Source organism: Lissotriton helveticus, chromosome 4_1, assembly GCF_964261635.1.
Source record: "Lissotriton helveticus chromosome 4_1, aLisHel1.1, whole genome shotgun sequence".
NCBI classification, from domain to species: Eukaryota; Metazoa; Chordata; class Amphibia; order Caudata; family Salamandridae; genus Lissotriton; species Lissotriton helveticus.
In genome coordinates, this window is record NC_136063.1 from 1,972,783,881 (window position 1) to 1,972,807,335 (window position 23,455).

Here is a 23,455-nt window from a genome sequence, read left to right on the forward strand (position 1 = left end):
AGCCCAAGTGCCTTATGCAGAAAGTCCTACCAGACAGAAGTAATACAAAATAATGTTTCTAGAGTTTATGAATTGGCCCTTAACTTCTGTTATTTCTTTCTCTTTTGTCCTTGGAAAAGTGTTGGAAGATGACACAGTCTAAGGTCACCCCAAACCATTTACCTTTCTACACCTCTTTTTTTCTGTTCTCATTTTTGTAGGACTTTGATCACTTTACCACTGCCAACCAGTGTTAAGTGGTTTGATTGACTTATCCACAATTGGCATATTTAATGTATCTATAAGCCCCTAGTAGAGTGCACTACATGTGCCGAAGGGCCTATAAATTAAATGCTACAAGTGGGCCTGCTGCACTGGTTTTGCCACCGACACAAGTAGCTCTATTAATATCCAATGGCCCGGCACCCCCCCCCTGGCCTCACCAGAAAAGGCTGCTCTATTTAGCTGGGGTATCAAGCACAATGCTTCCTGTGACACCTTTACCATCCTAAATGAAAATGATATCAATAAGGTTCTTTGGAGTATCAACCCATCTAGTCACTTCAGTGACCCTTTACCACCCATCATCTTCAAAGCAATTAAGGATTCAATCTCCCCCATCTGGACAAAGATCGTCAATGCGTCTTTGTCACAGGGCACGATCCCAGATTTCCTAAAAGATGCTCAGGTAACACAGATCTTAAAAACTTCCACCCCATCTCCAGCATCCCCACACTAGTCAAACTCCTGGAAAAATGCGTCCAGTCTCAACTATATGGGCACATCGAAAATTTCCATCTCCTGGACTAACACCAATGTGGCTTTCACAGTGGGTACAGCACTGAATCGGCTCTCACTCACGTCATGGATGACATCCTAATAATGCTTGATAGAAATGAATCTTGCCTCCTTATCCTACTCGACCTCTCATCTGCTTTTGACACTGTCAATCACGACAACCTCCTAGATATTCTGGAGCAAAGGATGGGCCTCTCTGGTCAGGTGCTGCAATGGTTCTCGTCCTTCCTCCAGCACAAATCCCAAAGAGTTAAGGCGAACCACTCTCTCTCCCAGCAATCCCCAGTCACCATGGGGGTTCCCCAAGGATCCTCCTTATCTTCTATTCTCTTCAATTTGTTTCTGGAACCATTAGCTAATGTACTAAACTCCATGGACATTCGCTTCCATATGTATGCAGATGACAACCAACTCCACCTGAAAATCTCCTCCCCGGACAACATCACCTCACTCAACTCCTCCCTACTGACTACTCAAAATTGGCTAACTGAGAACCACCTCCTGCTAAACACCTCCAAAACAGAATTCCTCCTCATTTCTCCCCTGAAACACACCCCTATTATTGATCTCTGGATGAACCAACTCACAGCCTTCAACTGATCCCCCGCATTATTAACTCAACTAAATCTCTAGGAATCACACTGGACAAAGATCTGAATATGAAGACCCATATGGGCAACGTAAGCAAGGGAGCTAACCACCTTCTGAGAACACTCAGGAACCTCAAACCTTTCTTACCTCAAGCCGATTTAAAGCAGGTGGTCCAAGCGCTTGTTCTACCGAGGCTTGACTATGGCAGTGCCACACTATGCGACCTCCCCAAATACACTTTGGCTCCTCTAAAGGCATCATTGAATGCTGCGGCCAGATTGATTACAGGCACCAAGTGAAATGCCCACATCTCCCCAGTCCCACAATCTCTAAATTGGCTGCCCAACGAAGCTAGAATTCAACTAAAGATTTCTTGCTTATCGCACAAAACCCTCAATTACCTGGTGCAAAAGTTAAAACTATCTGCAGGGGGTAGACCATCGAGGAGTGCTAATTCCTTCCTCCTGAAACCCCAGATCTTCCTCAAAAAGAAAAAATGTCAATGAGCCTTCTCGGGCTCTGCTCCAAAATTTGGAACTCTCTTCCACCGAAAATCCGGAGAATCTCCTCCAAGGTTGCTTTCAAACTGGAAGCAAAAAGATTCCTCATGAACAAGTTCTTACCTTCATAAGAGGAGCAAATGTCAGCTTTATGCACATCGGACACACTACAAGAATGGCTATCAATCTGGTATTTTACTATTGTATGCTCCCCTTGTCATTATGTTTCAACGCCTAGCCCATTATACGCCTAGCGAAGGTTTATATTTGGTCTTTTTTATATGCACAATTTGATTCAAAGCCTATGTATATTCCCTATTTGACTTTTGTACTGATCTTTTACCTCATTCCCCTCAAATTGTAAAGTGTTCTGATATACTTCGGGATTAAGTTTGCACTATATAAAAATTTATAAATAAATGTCTCAGGCCTGCCACTATAGAGACTGTGTTTGCAGTTTACCCTGCCTTGTTGGCTTGGCATTTAAAACCCCTTGCCAAGCCATAAGCTCTCCTTTTATTACATATATGTCACTGAAGAGTGTGTCAAGGTGCAAAGAGTCGATGACATTTCGATCCACTTGTCAAAATGTTGGGATCATCTTCAGGACAATAAGGATAATGCCTGAGGTAATTGCTACAGAAGGGGAAGGATAAGGGGAGGGAAAATAAGAACAACAAAACTATTAGTTTTGTGACCAATTGTGAATTATCATCATTACATGTGGGCATGCTCAGGCAGTGGGCATGCACCTTCTATAAGAATCAGCAAAGGTACATCCTGAGTCGGATAGACTTCACTTAATAATTAACATGTAGTCTAACTGATAGGAAGGAATATGCCATGCGGAGCCCGGCAGATCCGTGATGAGCCTATGATGAACCATTAACCTAGCGGGGGAAGACTCGGACTCACGACATTGAGGCTACTCAAATGGTAAGAGCACTTTATTGTGTTGTCCTAGTCCTTACTTGGCAGGGAATCCCCTGAATCTAATTGCGGTGACAGGTGATTCAGGCAATCCTCTCTACTTACCTCATTTCAATTACCAACCCTATTCCGATCATCATACTCCATAGTTCATATCACATCTCTTGACCCCATATTACATCTTCCACGTATGGTTCCGGACACTCACTCCCTCTCTTCCGGTCACTGGACTGTTATTCCTTGATGAACCTGTCTGGTTCAATGCTGAATTGAGATTCCAGGGTTAGTCCTTAATTACCTTCTGCAATTCTCGTTTGAGCCTGTCTAAGCCACCATAGTAACTGTCTCATTGCCACAGCATGTTCCTTACTATCGGTTAGACTATATGTTAATTATTAAGTGAAATACACCCGACTCAAGATGCACCTATGCTGATTCTTATAGACCGTGCATGCCCACATGTAATGATGATAATTCTCAATTGAACCCAAAACTGACAGTTTCGTTGTTCTTATTTTCCCTCCCCTACCCTTTCCTCTCTATCGTTTCCATTCTGTAGCAATTAACTCAGGCATTATCCTTATTGTCCTGAAAATGATCTCAACATTTTGACAAGTGGATAGAAACGTTGTTGATTCTTTGCTCCTTGACACAATTTTTATGTTTACCAAACACTGCTATGGTGCCTAAAATATGAATTTGTTGGTTTAACTACTCAGTAATGTTATATGACTTAGTTAATTATGCCTGAGTCCTCCTTTCGTCTTTGTTAATTGTCCCACTTATATGTTGTTCTAATTATCTGTGTGCATTAAATGATTATGTCCAGTTGGACAGTCAAAACGTAGATATCATTGTACCTCTATATAAATTACAGAACTAATAATTCAAGTATAAAGGACCGCTGTTCTTTTGGAATAACCATCAGAGAGAAGGCCTTTTTCTGCTATTAGCCCTATGTGTCTGCAACATGTCTCCAATACACATCTGGGGTGGGCAACTACTGGACTTTCTGCATTCCCTCGAGACAGTCACAAATACAAGGAGCTTTGGTGTGACTGAGTGGCCATCCGAAGCCTGATAGGTCATCTTAGGTAGGATGGGAGGGAGGAGCTGACACTTGCACCTGAGTAGGCTGTGTCCTGTCCCCAAACAATAGGCTGCATACACCCTTGGGGTGAGTCTGGAGCCAGAGCTGGGAGGGAGGACATCTTGTGCACTTCAAGCTCCTCTATGAAGTCACCCCACTTTGAAGCATACCCTGTTGGGTAGCTGTGTGCTTTTTTACCTCTTTATATAAAAATATATACAACTGGGAAAATGTAGTGGGTCTCTGACACTAACAGTTCGAACACTACTGGATGTGTAAAGAGCTCTGCAAAGAGGAAGGACTGTTGTCCTGATACAAGCACCACCACTCTCTAGACTGCTTCTCTGGAAGAAGTGTTTTCTGCTGTGCTGCCTTGCTGCAGAGGGAGGAAGGCCTGGACCCATCTCACATGAACCTATAGTGACTCCAAGGGCATGCTGGCTTGCCCCCTGTTCCAAGGCTCAGGGACATCAAAGATTTCACATCAATGTGCAACACCAGGACTTTACTTGCTGCTAATAGTGTCTTGTCTATTGGTGCAAATCCAGTCCTGGACCCTTGGAAGTGGGTACAAAGTGCTGCAACTTAAAAAACATTGACAGATCGACGCTGCTACAAGGTATGCGGACCTAGCATCACTGACTTTGTGGTGCATTACCTCTAGTTCCTGATACATCGACTATATCCTGCAGCTCAACAATGACGTATCTTCATTTTGTGCTGCTCGATGACAATGCTTCACTTTCAATCTAGCAGTTTGACGCCTCACCTCTTAACTTTTCTCATCTCGACGCCATTAACGACGCATCCCCGGTATTGTTCAGTGGGTCAAGGCTGGTCCCTGTATTTGACCCATGCTGAAACATGGTCAGCTTTAACTTTTTGACCCTGGTCTAGCATGACCAAAAATCCCCAGTTAGCGCTTTAAGCTTTTAAGCACTCTATTTTCATTTATGCTTTAAAAATACATAACAGCGGTGATACTTATTGGATTTTTGTCAATTTGGTCTTGTTTTGTTCATAAAACATATGAGCTGTTTATTTTAACTTGGTGTGGAGTTTTCTGTTATGTTTTCACTGTGTTGCTGTTTGAGGAGTTGTCCAAACACCAAATACCCCAGAGAGTGAGCACAGGTTAATATGGTATCTGACTTATCCTGACTACAATTGTGGTTCCTGCTTGAACAGTGTGCATAACATTGCTAACCAGAAACCATATTTCTAACAAAAGTCTTCATACAATTGTTTTCTCCACCCTTGCATTTATGTTGGCACTAAAAGGACTCTACAGAACCAACGTCTTCTCTAAATACTGGAATTGCTGGGATTCAACACCTCACACTCTATTTGTCCTCTAACAATCTTCTCATCTCTCTGAAGTCACATTTTTCTAAGTAACACTCAACCCAAACTGGTCTTTCGTACGTTTTACAGGCTTTTAAATTCTGATCATCACATAGTTTTGTCTTCCAACCTTAAAATTTTAAACAGTATTGCCTTTTACCCTGTAAATGGTCTTACGCTTCACTTCCTATTAATCTCACTAGGCAAACAGGACTACCATCTAACTATCACTCTTGAAACAAATCACTACCCTTTTAAAGGTCGATGGTTTTCCATGCTAGAAAAACAACTGACCTGTACAATGGATCTAGAGCCCATATGCATGAATATTTTCATAGAACGGATGAATGGGGCAGAAGGCTGGAACTAACAGGCCCCTCTATTTCTATGCAGCGACTCAAAAATAAAACATTGTTCTCTATTAGATTTGTGGATACTGTCATGTCACTGGCACTTTAAATACTAGGATAAAAAAATAGATTATTGCTGGTAGTGACATTTTATTTAATTGGGCAATGTTTAATAGGTACTAGCAGCATAATAGTACTTGAAACTCAATAGTAAAACAGAGGGGCAGATTTAAGAGTTCAAGCAATGCAGTGCAGCTAGTAGATTAGCTGTAAAGATGTGTATGAACCAAATAGAGCAGCACTATGCCATATCTCCTAAACTACTAAAATATGGCAAATGTCTCCTCTCTCCCTGCTCTGGCACACTTTTGGTAGCCATGCACCAATGCAGACACCCATGTGCCATAGTGCAAGCATGTCTGTATTGTGGTTGCCATTGTTTTTATGCGAGCAGGGGTCAAAATCTGTACAAAAGATATGCAATAAGGAATTTTTGTCTTTTCTTTGTGATGTGCAAAGCAACACACATGAAAAGAGGAAAAAACAAGGAGAAATTAAAACCTTTCTCCTGTAACAAGAGGCACAGGATTGTGGTGCAAATCACTGTCTACAATTCTCCGCAACAAATACTGAATTGTTATTAGGAATGGGGCCACTTATGCAAAACACAAAGCAACACTTTGCACTGCATTACATTTCTTTGGGTTACAATCCAACACAATTGGAATTGGATTGTAAATCTCACCACTAGAATTTGCGTCTGGTCTGCAGTAAAAAAGTAATGAAATCCAATGCAAAGTCTGGGCTCTAAAATCCTAGGCCTTAGTCTGTACCAAATGTAATATGAGGGAGTACTAGAACTGCGAACATCAGTCCTGCTACCAAGAGCATTCCCCTACCACAGTCAGTTTTCACTTGTCACAAATAAATGTACTAATCTTGCTGTTCATCAGTGATTTTCAGTCTGGCCCAGGATAACTCCATATTATATCATCAAGAAAATATATGCTATACTCTAGAGTAAGACTCTTACATTTATTTTATTTTAGTAATCCCCTGAACCAGTGTTCAAGATGTAAATTTGCATATTACAGTACAAAAAGGACAATTACTTGCTGGTATAACGAATAATTAAATCCAGTATGTTGGCAATTTGTTTTCAGTCTGCTGTAGAGAAGTAGACAAGACATGGATGCAGACATATAGTTGAAAGATTCTTAAAGACATTATAAGAAAGACTGGCAGCATAGGGACATAAATGTGTGCTTGTTTAATGGATGTTATTGGAGTATGGTTTATTGGTAGATGAATATAGAAACCTACAGTTAATAATAACCACAATCACAAATTAGATCCAGTGAAGTCTCCGAAAAGGTATCCTTGCTCAGCCTTTGGTAGCTTGGCTTACGAGCAGTCAGGCTTAACTCAGGAGAGAGGTGTTTGAAAGCATTTAAAAACACAAATACCAGTAAATAAGTAAGACACAACACATAATAAAAATACAACAACAATTCATAAAAATAGGAACTATTGTTATGATTAACATGACTCTACAACAACAAAAATCAAATGTAGGGAATCAGAGATATGTATTTTTAAAGATCAAATGTAAAATTGTGCCTTGTCGTGCCTAAAAGCCAAATGCCGCAACTTAGTCCATCTGCTCATGTTTCACTGGGACAAAGTCAAAGTTTCAGGCTGACCGCAATGGAGCGTGGGTCAAATACGATAGGGGGTAGGGCCCGGTCAAATTTTTACCTTCTCACTTAGTCACTTTTTTCTCTCTACGTAGAGCAAGGCTTATTTTCAGGCTGGATTGCAGTTTGATGACAGCTGCTTGCTTCCACGCAATGCCTCAGTGACTCCTGGAGGGCTTGGGTCTCATCATTGATGGCAAAGTGCTCCAGAACTTGCAGCGAAGCTACCCTGGATTTCAGGCCGAATCGCTGTTTGACGTCGCTGGCTTGACTCTCGACAACAGGTTGGTCAGCTTATGGAACATTTTACCAAAAATTCTCCAAATGGTCTCAAGTTTCTGGGTCTTCTTCCAAAAAACCTTTTGGAGCGTTGAGGTTTTCAAAACACCCAGCCAAGGGTCCAGAAGCTCTGAGTTACTCCTTAGGAAGTAAGGGCTGCAAGACCCACAATGTTCCTGGTCAAATCCTTCAGATTCCAGGTGAAGCTGGTCAGCTGGGATTTTCTTGGTGGAGGTGAAGCAGGGGGAGTATTTTAACCTGTTGCTTTTGGGTATATCACTTCCCAAAACTATAAGAGTAAAGCAAAGTTCTTCTTTTGCTCAAGCCCAAATTGTGCAGAATGTGCAGTCCTTAAGAGCATAGTCCTCTTAGTGAAAACCAGAGCTTCCGCAGGACAGTCTTTCTTCTTCTTGTTTCTTCCAGGCAGGGGATTGAGTTTCTGGGCAGCTCTCAGATATGTATCCAGCTTTCTGGCCCTGCGAGAAGGGGGTAACCCCTGGCCCTTTATGCACTGCTCACAAAAATCCAAAATGGAGAAAATCTCTCCTGAATGTTCAGCCCTTGCTAGCCCAACCTATAGGTATGGCTACCTTTCCCTAGAAGTCCCCTTCCAGCCCTCCTGCTAATGCAATTACAGGATCTTCCATCAGGCTAGAGGTGCAGAAAGTGGGGGTGGGGCTGGTTCCTGTCCTTACTGTCTTTCTCACTTTGAAGACCAGTTTTTTCCTCGAGCACGGAGTAGCGGATGAACGGATGACTTGGTTGGAAAACTAACAGAGGGGAACGTTGATAAAAAAAAGGAAATCTCATCCATTATGAGTCAGCCGCAGCTACAGTGTGAAGCTGCGTGAAGCTATGTGGCTGTGTGGAGGTACAGAAACCTGAAAAAAAACTCACTCAACTTCCCAGATCTGAGGCTCCGATTGACATTGATAATTAACACTGACACTAAGTAATTGAGCCTTTTTTGGGGGGATTTTTTCAAGTTTCCTTGGCACCTGCTCAAGAGGCTGCTACTTATTTATCTGGTTATCGTCTAGGTAATTGGACCGACGCAGTTGCCGGTAAACCATCGGCATCCTTTCGAAGAGAGGAAGCTACAGACTTGTAGACATCATGGACTGCCTTTTTTCCCCCCGCTCTTTCCACGCTATTTTGCTGTTTTCTCTTGTTAATTACTGATCAGTAACTGCAAGTACGCTGTTCTATGGGTCGGCGCGACTGAAGTTGAAAGGTGAGGAGCGGGCGCAGGGTGGCGGCAACACTCTTGTGGATTTCTAGAAGGATCTCTGATGGCTGCGATAGCGGGGCATATCCCGGCCTCTCGTCAAAAGCATTAGCACTGGCAGCTGGTAGCATGAGAAGGGGAGACCTGGGGCTTTGAGGTCAGCATCGTGTCAGGCAGAATTAAACTATTTGAGTAAACACCGAGTTACAAACAACAAACTCATAGGAAAGATATGTAAAAATGCTAAAAAAAAAGACATTTACCTCTGCTCTGCTGCTCTGTTCAGGCCAGCCAGGAGACCGGAAGGGGTCTGATCGCTGTCCCGGTTTCGTCTACCAATCACTTGGTCGGAGGCTGACAGTGGCTATTTGTGCTCAGGAAACTTAGAGAAAAAAAACTGACTTTGCTCTTAAAGTCCCACATCCACATTATTTTTTTCTCTTACTCTATAATGCAAGAAGAGCCTCGTAGGAAATTCCAAGAACACCATTATAGGCATTTAAACATTGTTGCACGAAATCAGCTGGGTGGGAGGAAGAATAAATTCGATCTACCACGCGCTAAGAGGACCATAGAGGTAACAGTAGCAGTCATAGTGACCCAGGGAGCTGCCAAGGATCCACAAGGCGGCAGGCAGCAGCCACAAACAAAACAAAATAAACAAGATCCTGAAGGTGGTACAAGCAGATCTGATCTTCTGTGTCCTTTATGTCTGCTTAACTGCCAAGTGAAAGGTCTTGATCGACATATAATTTTGAATATTTGGAATATTTGAAACGTATCAAAACTGGTAAAACTGACAAATTCGGGGCAGGAATCAATCTTTCCGTATGCAACCCAGATAAAACTAACCAAGCAAAGTGACGAAAGCAGGAACAACGAGCAGACTACAAGACAAGAAGAGATAGGGAAGATGAACGAAACGGACACAGAAAGGATGGAGAATCTTCAAGAGAGCGTTCAAAAGGAGCTATGTGAATTACTTGATCAAAGCTCGGTCGCTGATCTATCTATGCTTCGACCAAACACCCTGGGAGCACAATGGAATGAGAAGCCTGAACCTAACGAACTTAACGAGACAGTACAAGAAGTGAATAATGACCATGCCCTGAAACCAATGCCGCAAAGACAAGAAACTAGAGGCACCAAAGCCAAAGACGCAAAAAATAAGGAACAAGAACAAGATGGATGGAAAGATGGAGGGAAAGAAAGAGCAAAAGCTAAGGAGAAAGAGAAAGAGAAAGAGAAGGGGAAGGAGGACGACAGAGGTAACAGAAGGGGCCTAGAAAGAGATAAAGACAAGGACAAAGCTAAAATCATGAATTACAGAGAGCAACAGGGGGATAATGAAAAACCCAAAAAGGAAAAGAAAAGCGACAGACAGGCAGCTAAAGGCAATGGCACAGAACCAGATAAAAGGAAAGAAAAAACTAAAGAGAAACATAAGGAGAAAGAGAAAGACTATGAAGATACTGAAGAGATGGAATTAATGTTAAAAAAAGCAAAACATCTGCAAACCATCGAAGAATTAAAAGCAAATGACAAGGCGACGGGAGAGCCAACTGCATCGCAGCCTAGTATACTAAGTATCTTTAGTCCAGTGTCCAAAATGGGGGCAAATAAGGGGCTAAGTCAGGCGGTAATAACCCAGGAGCCAACTGAACTGGACGGGGCAAATGAAAGACTCAGCCTGATGGTTAATGGACAAGTAACCCTGAATCCCCCACCTGATAAACTACCTTTGCTAGGAACTGATACACACTCAGATGAATCTGATGTAGACATATTTGAAACTGGGATTTCGACTTCTAGTGAGTCAAGCAGCGTTAACAAAGGTCAAGACCAAGATGCATTAACCCAGGAAATATCAGGTCGCTCTGGTATAAGGAAAGAAAGTGATCCTGGGCAAGGAAGCACACAGAGGAAAAAACTGGAGAAAAGAAGAATAAGGAATAAAAGACTAAATAAATCTACTTATGATGAAACCACCGATCAAGGAAGCAACCCAGAACCGACCAACCCTCGGAAAAACGTAAAACCTAAAAAATCAAGGGAAACAATGATGTTTCAGGAAAGTGGGGAGGAATCTACAGTGGACATCTCTGAATACGATGAGGCAGGAGAAATAGACGAGCCGTCTCTGAAAGAAATATTGACCTCAATAAGGAAACTGCACAAAGATGTCAAAACAGATACTCAAAAGCATCACCTAGCTATCCAAAAGCTACAAGGGGCAGTAAATAAGGTGGGCAGCACTTGTCTGGCAATTTCTGAAAGGATGGTATCAGTTGAGACACGAACTGACCATCTAGAAAAGGATGTCACTAATTTGTGAAAACAAGAAAAAAAGCAAGAAGGAATTATACAGGACTTAATGATAAAGGCTGAGGAACAGGAAAACAGAGCAAGGCGGAATAACCTGTGATTCCTGGGGCTCCCAGAAGGCGTTGAAGACAACGACCCAAGGGGGTATATATTTAAACTTCTTAAATCATCTATCCCCGAATTGCAAACCTGGGAACTAGAGAGAGAAGTTCAAAGAGCCCATCGTTTTCCCCTTACTCAATCTAAGAAAACGCAGAACCAATCTAAATATCCAAGGGCAATGTTGGTATTTTTTGGAAATGTCTTACTTCGGGACTCTATATATGATCTAGCTCATCCTACAAGCAAGAAAGAATATAATGGTAGTACATATTTTGTTAGACCAGATTTTGCCCACGCAACCGTGGAAAGGAGATGGAGGCTGAGGCAGCTATTCAATCCTTTTGAACAGATTGGTGCTAAAGTATATTTACAAAACCCGGCAAGACTGAAAATAATATACAGAGGATCGACCCCGAGCTTCACCAGTGAAATACAAGCAGAAAATTACCTTAAAGAAATCTCTGAGACTTTAAAAAAAATAGAACTGGAATATGAGCAAGAACTAATTTCTTTTTTTTGGGTGGATCAAACAATAAGTGTCATATTAAGAATGTTTTGCCCGCGAAAAATAACGGGAGAAAAATATTAATCGCTACTCACACATGAAATAATACATGAAAACTTTAGCAAGAGGAGTAAAAAAAAAAAACCTTGATCTGAAAGACCTTTTTTTATGGAAATATTACAGTCACGCAGGGTTGGGGGGGGGAGTGCACTGAGGCGTACTGATCAACGGGCACCCACACCTGGATCCGGCTGGACCCAGGATGCCTCAAGGGGAGGTAAGGGGAGCGGGGGGTGCGTGGGCCTTCGAGAGAGTAAATGTGGGGGAAAAAATCATCACCAGAAAAGGAAAGGAATCAGAATAGAGAGGGAGAAAGGGGAAAAAAAGAAGAAAAAGAAAAATGATACGCATAGTCACAATTAATGTGTGTGGACTAAATGATGCAAGAAAAAGAAGGGATTTGAAAGAATATTTTAGAACACTGCAAGCTGACTTAATTTGTGTTCAGGAGACGCATATAGAGATCTCGCAGAAAACTCTATTGGAACAATTGGGGTATAAAGTATTGACCTGCATGACTCAGGGCACTAGAACATGCGGGGTTGCAATATTAGCACGGGGAAATAGGATTTCATTAAAAAAACAAAAGGTAGATAGACACAGGCGGTGGGTCCTAACGGAGTGCCAAACTCAAAGCTTTAATTTTACTTTATGTTCTATTTATGCACCAACAGATGATGACCTGAAAGCCCTAATTCATATAAATTCTCAATTACCCAACTGGCCTCTCCCCATTATACTTTGTGGCGACTTAAATATAAATGGCCTTAATGGGCTGTGGAAAGTTGATCCTGCAAGGTTTACTGGTAAAAAGGAAAAAAAAACACAGAGCGCTGATACAGCTCATGCAGGATAATGGGCTGATCGATATTTGGGAACACATAAACGGAGGGGGAGGTAGTACATACTATTCTGCCCCCCATAAAACTCTAGCTCGGTTAGATTACTTCTTGATCACTCCCTCCTTTGATACCGATGGTGAAAGTTAAAAAAATGCCCAGATTGATGTCAGATCATAATCCGCTTTCCATGGAGATCTTTATAGCATATTCACAGAAAAGTATAATTAGTTGTACTTTCGAGAGAGCTCTATTACAGGATACAAATTATGTAACTCATATGGAAATTTGGCTAAAAGAATTCCTGGAAAACAATAGGGGCACAGCGTCGCCCTAAATAGTATGGGACGCTATAAAGGCAGGTATTAGGGGGGAAACGCTAAGCTAGTCTCTTAGACGGGGCAAGCAGGAAAAAGAAGATCTTGGGAAGAAGATAAGTCTAGTAGCAAAACTAGAGGAAGAACTGATAAGAAATATAGGAGAGAAAGAGGATGTGACAAAAGTAACGCAAAAACTAGCTATGGCTAAATCAGCAGTGGTTGAAGTATATGCCGCAAAATCAGCTGGTAAATATCTATCGAGGAGTGAAGAGCAACATGAATATAGCGAACAGGTAGGACGAATCCTAGCGATTAGAACTCGACAGGCGGCTACTCAGGGGCAGATAACAGAAATGACTACGGAGGCAGGGGCAATAGTAAATACACCAAAGGAAATTTGCTCTGTATTCCAGAATTTTTATCAGAAATTATATAGCCAGGATAACGGGGAAGCAGATACAGTGGAAATTGAGGAATATTTAGAGTCTGCCTCACTAGATAAGCTAACAAAGGAGGATAACAACTCCCTGGAGATTAACTTTACCTTAGAAGAAGTACAAAGAGCTTTTAATGATCTCCCGTCAGGGAGAGCAGTTGGACCTGATTCAAAACCGCTAGAGTTTTATAAGAAGTTCTTTCTGACTTTAGAAGCAGACATTTATAAACTTATGGTTCTCATACAAAATGGTGCCGCCCCTCCGGAGTCTTGGGGAGAAGCCTCAATGGTGGTGTCTTTAAAAAAGAATACAAGCTCTACGGATCCTGGGTCATATAGGCCAATCAGCTTAATGAATAGTGATACTAAAGCCTATTCTAAAATTTTGGCAAATAGACTGAGTTTGGTAATTGGGAAGATAGTTTCACCCTAGCAGCACGGGTTTATACCGGGGAGGGGTACTGTCGATCATATTAGAAGGGTGTTTGCGCTGCTGGACGGTACGAATGCCTCACAAGACCCTATGTCTTTAATTTTGTTGGATGCTGAAAAGGCTTTTGATAGGGTCTCGTGGGGTTTTCTGTGGGCAACAATGAACAAATGTAATTTTGGGAAAATATTTATAGGAGCATTAAAGGCCCTTTATAAAAATCTGAACATCAGACTGAGAGTGGGGGGAGAACTGAGTGAAGCAATAAAAATTGAACGTGGGACTAGGCAAGGATGCCCCTGCTCCCCTTTACTCTTTGCTTGTTATATTGATTCATTTATTAGATATATTGAAAAAAATAAAAATATCAGCCCAAATGTATTGAATGGATATGAGACCAAAATATTGGGATATGGAGATGATTTAGCAATCACATTACCAACACAAATAATAGCAATTCGGGAAATTGAGAATGAGGCGAAAAAAGATGGCCTTCTGTCAGGGTAACAACAGAACCAAGGGAAAACACAAATAGTCATAAATCAATTTGTTACTATTCATGATGAGAGAGTTATAGAGTCTGCGGTCTATTTGGGCGTCAGTATAACATCCGATTTATCTAAGGTTGTAGAGGAAAATTTGACCCCAATAATCAAAAAGCCAAAACTAGACTTAGATAGGATGGGCAACTTACACTTAACAGTTATAGGCCGCTGTAATGTTATAAAGATGCAGTTTCTGCCCAAGATTTTATATTTATTCCGTACGATTCCTTTATTATTTACTAATAAGTGGTTTAAGGAAATAGAGGGGATTTGTAATCGCTTCATATAGGCCAAGGGCAGAACCCGAAGATCCATAAAGATGATGGCACTATCTAAAGAACGGGGGGCCTTGCAGTACCTGACTTTAGGACATATTATTTTGCCTCAGTTCTTCAGTATTGTAAAGGACTCCTTGGTGGGAATATGAAAGACATATGGAGGGGCAATGCTGGCTTTCCGGATATATATGATCTGCTGGTTTTGGACTCTAATAAGGGACTTCTTACATTCAAGGAGTTAAACTACTATAAAAGAACGAAGTTCAAGGTGTTGGGTGCGGTCATTTCAGTTTGGTCAATTATCCGGAAAGGTATTTGATGAATGGAGAACTAAATTAAATCTAGTCGGGAATGAGGGTGAAAAATCGCTTAGGTTAGGAAATACTAACTTAAAGGTTGCAAATCTGCAGGCACAATACTACAAGACTTTATATGAACTATATTATACACCGCATAGAATAGCCCGCTGGGGGGGAACGAGTGGGATCTTCTGCCCAAGATGTCAGAGTATGGAGGCATACACGATACACATGTTTGCGGCTTGTCCCAAACTAGATCCCTTTAAACACGCTATGGAAGAATTCTTTAAAGAGGAATTGGAGATTTCTATTAAATTAACTAATGAGATTATGGTCTTGGGGGTGGTAAAGGAGGGGCAGGATGTACCCCATCAAGAATTTTTGTTTATTGCAATGACGCTGAGCCGGCTTTGTATTGCAACGTTATGGAAAGACTCTAATCCTCCTTCGTTTCAACAGTGGCTCTCAAAATTATTAGCTATCTATACTCTAGAGAAAGCTTTATATGAAAAAAAGGCGCGAATGCAAAACAGCTTGGGAAACGGACATGGGCTCCGGTTGAAAAATGGAAACTTAAATTAGACAGGTATTAAAAAGGGGATAGACTCATGCTCATTTTGATAGGAATATAATTGGCGGTGTTAAAATTGCTTAGATTTTTCAACTCTTCTTTCTCGGAAATTGTACTCAAATTATGTTTTGCATCTCGGTTGCTACTTCAAGTGACTAAGCTGTAATTGAATGATTTCTGTTGTATTAGATATATATGTCAAAGTAATTAATTGTTTATACTTTGTTTTTTCTGATGATGAATAATAAAAATATTAAAAAAAAAATAATGAAGACCAGTTTGGCTACCCAGCCCCCTTCCCACCTTTATCTGCTACAGATCTCCTTCCACCAGATTTTTCTTTGTTTCCTTGCAGACTACTTTGTTGCAGGAATTCTGTTTGGAAACAGAACTATGCCTGGGAATACAGAACATCAGTATGTCGGGACTAAGTGACCCTACCACATCAGTACCTATGGTGCCCAAATCTTGACTAGCTCATAGTGTCTTTTCTGCCCTGCTGAACTTTCCAGAGCAACAGGTAAATTGGCACCCCACAACATGACACCCTAATTCCCTCAGAGAATTGTGGTAACGGATCACCATCTTTTGTTCTCTCACTTATTCATGTCCACAATAAACAGAAGAGAGACATGAGAACAGTTTTCCAAGATTTATCAAAACTACTTTGCTCTATTATGAAGCAACTATGCTGCAATAGGAAAACATATGCAACTGAACAGTGTAATTAGCATTACTAATAAACTGCATAAATGAAAAGCCAATAATGGCAAATGATATATTTGCCTAAGCCTAGCCTCACTACGTGAGACCAGTAATATATCAGTGATTTCATGGATTAGTACCGGGCCCCATACCTGCCATTTGCCATTATCTGCATCTGAGATTGCGCAGAGCTTGTGCTCTCATCCCGGGACATTTCCTCTGCTAGCAGTCCCCCTGACTGTTTTCAAAATGACAAGTCACAGCTTATATGAGACACAGCAGGTGGGTCGATCTGTTATGTTTATATGTTAGAATGTGTTAGTGACTGACCACAGAAAAAAATAGAGCATGATGTTGTTCGACCTTCTACGAAATGTGCAGACTGACTCCCAGGACGAAGTACTGAATAACAAAAACATGAAAAGTGTATTTCTAAAATTATATTGTGTCACAGAAATAAAGGTGTTATTATGTAACATGTGCTTGGCAAAAAGCAGCCTACAACGTACAGTTAGGCTAACCTAGGGAGGAACTACATTGGGCCCTAGAGGGAACTATCTACAACTTCACACCTCAGCTGGATTCAGGCACATCCTAAATGCAAGTTCCTTAACTTCTTTTCTGACCTTGGCGTGTCGTTGGATTTATTCTAACCATTATTTTAACACTTCAAATTATTAATTTAGCTCACTTCTGTCAATAGTTAGACTGTATTAATATAAAATAAATCTTTCCCATGTTAGTCCATGGAGCTAACACACTACAATGGTGAAAAACGAAAGTGGTATTTTTTTCCCTCACCCTGACATATAAAATATCTTTTATAATGTCTCTGTTAATTTTGACATAGCACCCTACCCTTGTTGCAACTAGGGGTGACTTATTTGTAAAAATAAGGCCGTTTAAGACTTTGGAAGTACCTTTAATTCCAAAGTTGAATGGACATAGTTTCATTTCAAAACAGCCTGCAAAGCAGGACTGTTTTCAAAATGACAGAAGGCACCACAGCAGTGCACACTTACGTGCATTAAATCTACTGGGCCTCTAAACCTGAATGCAATACCATATATTAAGGGCTTACAAGTAGGTTGTCATTCAAATTTTAATTATATCTAATTGCCAGATGGAGCACTGGCCTTGGGCCTGGTTAACAGGGCTCAGGGCACAATCAGAGTCAGTAACCACTAGAATCAGTTAAAAAATGATGGTGATCAAGCCAAAAAAGATGACTTTCTCACAGATGCTACATTAGAAAATTGAAAAACTGAACAGCCGGAGACCGCCATGTGTGCTGCTTCCATACTCACATTTCCAGTACAATTTACACTATATAAATATTAGATTCCTTTATCTCACTTTACGTTATGTAGAAAACTGGAACGATTCAGGTCATAGAGAAGTAGGATAATTGAGCAGTGGGAAAATAGGGACAAATAAGAAAACAGCTCACTTTTACAGCATAAATGCACATGTAAATATCTCTAATTGTCTACCAGTTGCCCGAGATTCATTACACATAAATGCTGTTGATTTCCATTGGTATTCGGTATTTCTGTAGCGAATTGCACTAGTCCACACAACAGAGACAACAAATCAATTGTATACCCTCCCCAGTGAGTATATTCTCTATGAATATTGCAATATCCTGGCAGGTGTACCCCAGAACTTGACAGTGTGGTACACAGAGTGGTCGGGAGAGAGGGAAAGGCAAATGTTGTGCATGGATTAGACCAGGTTTGTTTTTCAAATACGCCCTCGAGACCTCTATAAGAACTGGTCCTGTGAGTAAATAAATATCTGCTAAGAAGAAACTGGAAGAATGAAACCCGGTGAGATTGTTCATGATTACATTAATCTCACTTTGTATTAAAAGTCAATTCTTTCCCTGCTGAAGTGTCTTTTTTCGGACAAGGGAAAAACGCATGGGCCAAGCTCTTCAAGACCATCAATTGTGAATAAGAGAGAATCGTGGGAAAATAATACGTCTGTAGCAAACGTCCATTGCTCTGTATTTCTTCAAAAGTAGACACCCAATCAATTAAATTGGATTCCTGACAGTCGAAGAGGTCTGATATTTTCCTATAGGAATCTTTCCTGCCGCTACATCATATAAATTGTTAGTATGTGGAGCACAAGAACGAGTTTCTAGGAATTGTAGACTTGCTCATCACAATCTAGCGCTCAGCAAATAATTAGTGTGAGCACAAATAGTATTGGCACAACACTTATTTTCAAACATGGAATCAAAGCATTCTGAAAGCATGATAAAATAATGATGTACATACAGATGTAAAACCTCAAACAGTGCCCAGTGAAGATCACAATTTACAAACCCATTAGTGTATATTCAGAATAGTTCTCTATGGGTCTTATTTACAAGCCCCTTGTGTCACAGGTGCGTCACTGTTTATGATGCTCTGGCAGCGCAGAGTGCAGACCCATATCTATGAGGCCATTCAAAGGCACTTTGTGTAGTTTTTCATAACCTTGCAGATATGTTGTATGGCAACACAGAGAAGTCGCTGCGTTGTCTTATTTATTTATTTATTTATGAAGCTTATAGAGCGCGCGGCTACCTCCAGCGGGGGTGTCCCGGCGCTAAGATTACAGGTAATCACACGAGAGGAAAGCCCGGTACATGTCCAGCCGAATGGCAAACCAAGGGCTACAGGTATATGATTAGCGTTTGGCAAACAGCCAAGTTTTTAATTTGCGACGGAAGACTTGCTCATACTCGATAAACCTAAGATCTAGAGGAAGGCTATTCCAGAGCTTAGCGGCTGTGACGGTGAAGTTTCTGCCGCCACTTCGGGAGAGCCTGAATCTGGGGACGTTCAGCAGACGTAGGCTGTTAGATCTCAGGTGTCTTACTGAGGATGATAATTTGAGCCTTTTTCTCAGATAGACCGGGCCGGTTCCATTAATTGCCCGAAAGGCAAGGACCAGAACTTTGAAGTCAATGGGACGGGCAATGGGAAGCCAATGTAGCTCATCTCGGTAAGCTCTGACCGAGTTGCGGGCAGGAATGTTTCCAATGAGCCTTGCTGCCGCGTTCTGAATAATTTGTAGTCGGTCTATAAGATATTGGGGGGCACCGGCATATAGGCTATTGGCATAATCAAGATGTGCCGTAATAAGTGCGTGGACCACCGTTTTACGGGAAATCTGGGGGAGGAAGGGAAAAATCTTCCTGATCATACGCAGCTTATTAAAGCAAGCCGCTGTAACTTTATTGACCTGGGTTTTACCGGACAAGGTGTTGTCAAATACAAAACCAAGGTTGCGAGCAGACTTCGCTGGTATGGGAGGAGGATTGAGGACGGTAGGCCACCATAAGGTTGCGGGGGGAGTAGATTTCTGACTAAAAAAGAGGACCTCAGTTTTGTCAGTGTTTAAGGCAAGATGATTAGCAGCCATCCATGAGCAAATGTTGCCAAGGCAGTTTCGAAAGTTGGAGAAGAGGGAGTCAGAGTGGTCTCTAAATGAAAAAAACAGCTGAGTATCATCAGCATAAGAGACCACGCTGACACCCCATGACTCAACTACCTTGGCAAGCGGGGCCAGATAAACATTAAACAATAGAGGGCTCAAGGCGGAGCCCTGAGGCACAACACACAAGAGGGGTTTATCTTCTGATTCAAATGGGTGCAGCAGTACCCTTTGGGACCGACTGGCCAGAAAGGATTTGATCCATGCCAAGGCATTGCCACCAATCCCCATCTGTTGTAGCCGGGCTGTGAGTATACCATGGGATACAGTGTCAAATGCAGCGGATAGGTCGAGGAGAACCAACATGGCCTCCTCGCCCCTATCCACTGATTCCCTGATAATCTCGGACACTTCCAACAGCGCAGTCTCGGTGCTGTAGCCGGTTCTAAAACCGGACTGCGAGTCGTGAAGCAGCTTATTTATATCTAGGTACTGAGCCAGTTGTTTCTGAACCACTTTCTCCAGCACCTTGGCAGGTTTAGGCAGAAGCGAAATGGGACGATAGTTGCAAAATTGTGAGGGGTCAGCATCAGGTTTCTTCAGAATAGGAAGTAGCCTAGCATGTTTCCAAACTGAGGGAAATTGGCCTTGGGTCAAAGAAGAATTCCAGATGGAGAGGAGAGAATTAATTAAAACAGGGGCAAGATTGCCCATTACCTTAGCAGGGACTGGGTCTAAAGGCGAGCCAGACTTGACTTTATAGAGTAGCGACAGAGCAGAATCGTGAGTAAGTTCACAGAAAGAGTTAAAAAAGCAATGAGAGGGCTGTAGAACAACAGATGGTGAGTTGGGAGAAACAGAGTCAAAGGAGGAAGAAAGTTTGACGATTTTATACTGAAAGAAGTCAGAAAGTCCATTGCACAGGTCTTGAGTGGGGACGCATTGGGTTTTCATGGCAGGAGGGTTAAAAAAATCCTTCACAATAGTGAAGAGAGTTTTGGAGGAATTCTGCGCCCGATGGATGAGATTAGAAAAATAAGCTCTCATAGCGGTGCGTTTAAGTTTTTGAAATTTATTTAGGGCAGATTTATAGGCCAATTTGGCCAAAGGGTCGTAGTCCTGGCGCCATTTGCGTTCCATCTGTTTGCACTTACTCTTTTCTTCCCGCAACATGGGGGAAAACCAAGGAGCAGAGGGGCGAGATCTGGCGGATGCCAGAGGGACAAGAGGGGCAATGGAATCCAGAGCAGAGGTAAGGGCGGCATTATATCTTACCGTTTCCTTGTCAAGATCTTCCGCCTGATTAAAATGAAACTGAAAACGGGAGTCAATGGACTCACAGGTGACATTGGTCCATTTGCGACCGCTGTCTCTGTTGAGGGAAGAGGAAGGTGGAAGAGGTGGAATGGTAATCACAAAGGGAAGAAGAAAATGATCTGACCAGGTAAGGGGGACGGTAGGAAGGGTAGAGATACCAGGATGGTTTGTGAAAATAAGATCAAGTGTGTGACCTGCTTTGTGGGTGGGGCCTTTGACTAATTGGGACAGGGTAAGTCCCTGTAGGGTTTCCAGAAATAAGGATGCTTGAACACAAGAAGGATTATCAATATGGAGATTAAAATCTCCCAACACTGTGAAGTGGGATTGTTTACGTGAGAAATCCGCAATTAAGTGCGTCAAGGCATTAAGAGAAGCTGCAGTGGCAGTGGGAGGATTGTATACCAAGATACCAGAAAAGATGGTGCAAGCGGAGTCCTTAATCGTAAGATGCATGGCTTCTATGAGACCTGTATTAGCAATTTTTGTACTGCTGAGTATAAAGTGGGATTTCGCAATTACCGCAAGGCCCCCACCAGATTTAGAGCTGTCTCGATTAATACCCAAAAATCGGTAGCCAGGGGGAATGGCCAGGTGAATGTCTGGCTTGGATGAGTCTTTAATCCAGGTTTCTGTGAGAAATAATAGGTCCCACTTGTGGGTGTCTAACGACAGCCAAATATCAGAAGCGTGAGCAGGAAGAGATCTGCAGTTGATTAAGGCTGCATGTAAGGTAACCGAGGGCGGGCGGTGAGCAACATACCTAGACTGAGGGGGCGGTTTGATTAAGGCTGGAATAGTAACGTTACAGCATGGGCAAGAGTATGAAGTAGTTTCCAGGCTTAGAGGGTTACAACACATAGCTGGGTAGCAGACGCCTTGACGTAAATATAAAGGTTGATCTGAGGACCAGGAGATTAATGGGGTGCGAGGAGCAGGGGGACAGGCGCTGGGAGCGGGCACGGCGCGGACGGGCGCAGACGGGCTTGCCTTAGGCGCGCCTTCGGCGCGCCATCGGCGCGCCCGCTGCGCGGGCGAGATGACACCTTCCTTTTATCCATGTCAAAATGTGGGAGGGAGGAGGGTGGGAGGCGTCCAGGAGCTGGAGCGCTACACTGCCTCCCCCCAAGATGGCGGTTCGGCGTTTTCCCGGCCGGCGAGAGCGCTGTGCTCAGCTGCGCCGTGGGAGAAAGAGCAAGGTCGGGACCCCTATGACGAAGTAATCTCTTCAGAACAAGGAGGCAAGGAGGTCAATTTCCGATTTTAAAAATGTGACAGTTTAAAATATTTACAATTTTTAAAAGCCAAACGTAAATTGCGTCTGTACGCAGATAGTAAATCACCATGCATACAGGAATTAAACTTCACACTCACACTGTCATGTTTTCCGCTTTCAATATCAAAGAAAGAAGGAGATGCCCCCGGCTTTCCGCCTCAGGGGAGAAAACAAGTAATCGCAAAATGTGATGCAGGGTGCGCTACGAAATTCGTTTTATTTATTAAATTGTTTACTTACCTTCAATTATCCATACTCCGGTTTTTAGAACCCCCCACCATCCCCTCCCCCGCTCCGCCTCACCGAAACTCCCTCCACGGGCCGTGGCTGCCAATGCTTTAATATTTACAGAGGTCCGCAAAGAGGAGTATTTTTCTCTTACCTCGTGGTGCTTTTAGGTCTGGCCGGCTTTTATATAAAAAGCGCTTGTGCTTTGCCCATGCCGTCAGTGAGTTTAGAGGGAAAGTTTTGAAGTTTCCTCGGTTCTCATTGCACTTTGGCAACTATGGTGAGCTTCTGATGTGACAAACAGCACTAGTTCTCTAAGGCTCCAGCTCATACCTCGAAATTAAAATCCATCTTCACAATGCGTCCTTTCTTAAACGGTGACACAAAACGAATAACCGTGTCAAATTAGTTTGTGCATTTCGTGATAAATAAACTAACTTTATTTTCAAAATTATAAATTCAAATGTAATAGTGGCGGGGCGGTCACCTACCCTAGATGTCCTTCCGTTTAATGACTCTCCGGCTTAAAAGGGTGGAGTTTTATCTCGGGTTTTTATGCTATCGGGTGGTTTATCAGGTCAAAGTGTCGCGTTGCGACCTTCTGGGCATCTCTTGTATTCATAGCTGCCAAGATTTCAGTTTGGCAATTTTATGTTATTATGTAAGTTGGCAAACAAGGCGCATTTGTGGGGACACACAACGGGTCTAATTATCTGCGAGGCAACCAAGTGAGCGGAAGATGACATAACTTTGTCAGAAAATCTATCCTCAATTACAGTCGCTGATAAATTCTTAATTGACAAATAATTCAAACGTACTGCTTTATTAAGCTTCCTGCTTCCTCAAATTTGCTTGAAATGCACTTTTTGTCCACTCTTTTTTCAAGAAGAGTAACCCAAAGTATAGTACAACAATTTTACACACACCTCTTTCAAATGTCAACAGCCGCCACTGATTAACATCAAGTGTATCTACCCATTTTTTAATGCACATTGTTTTGTCAA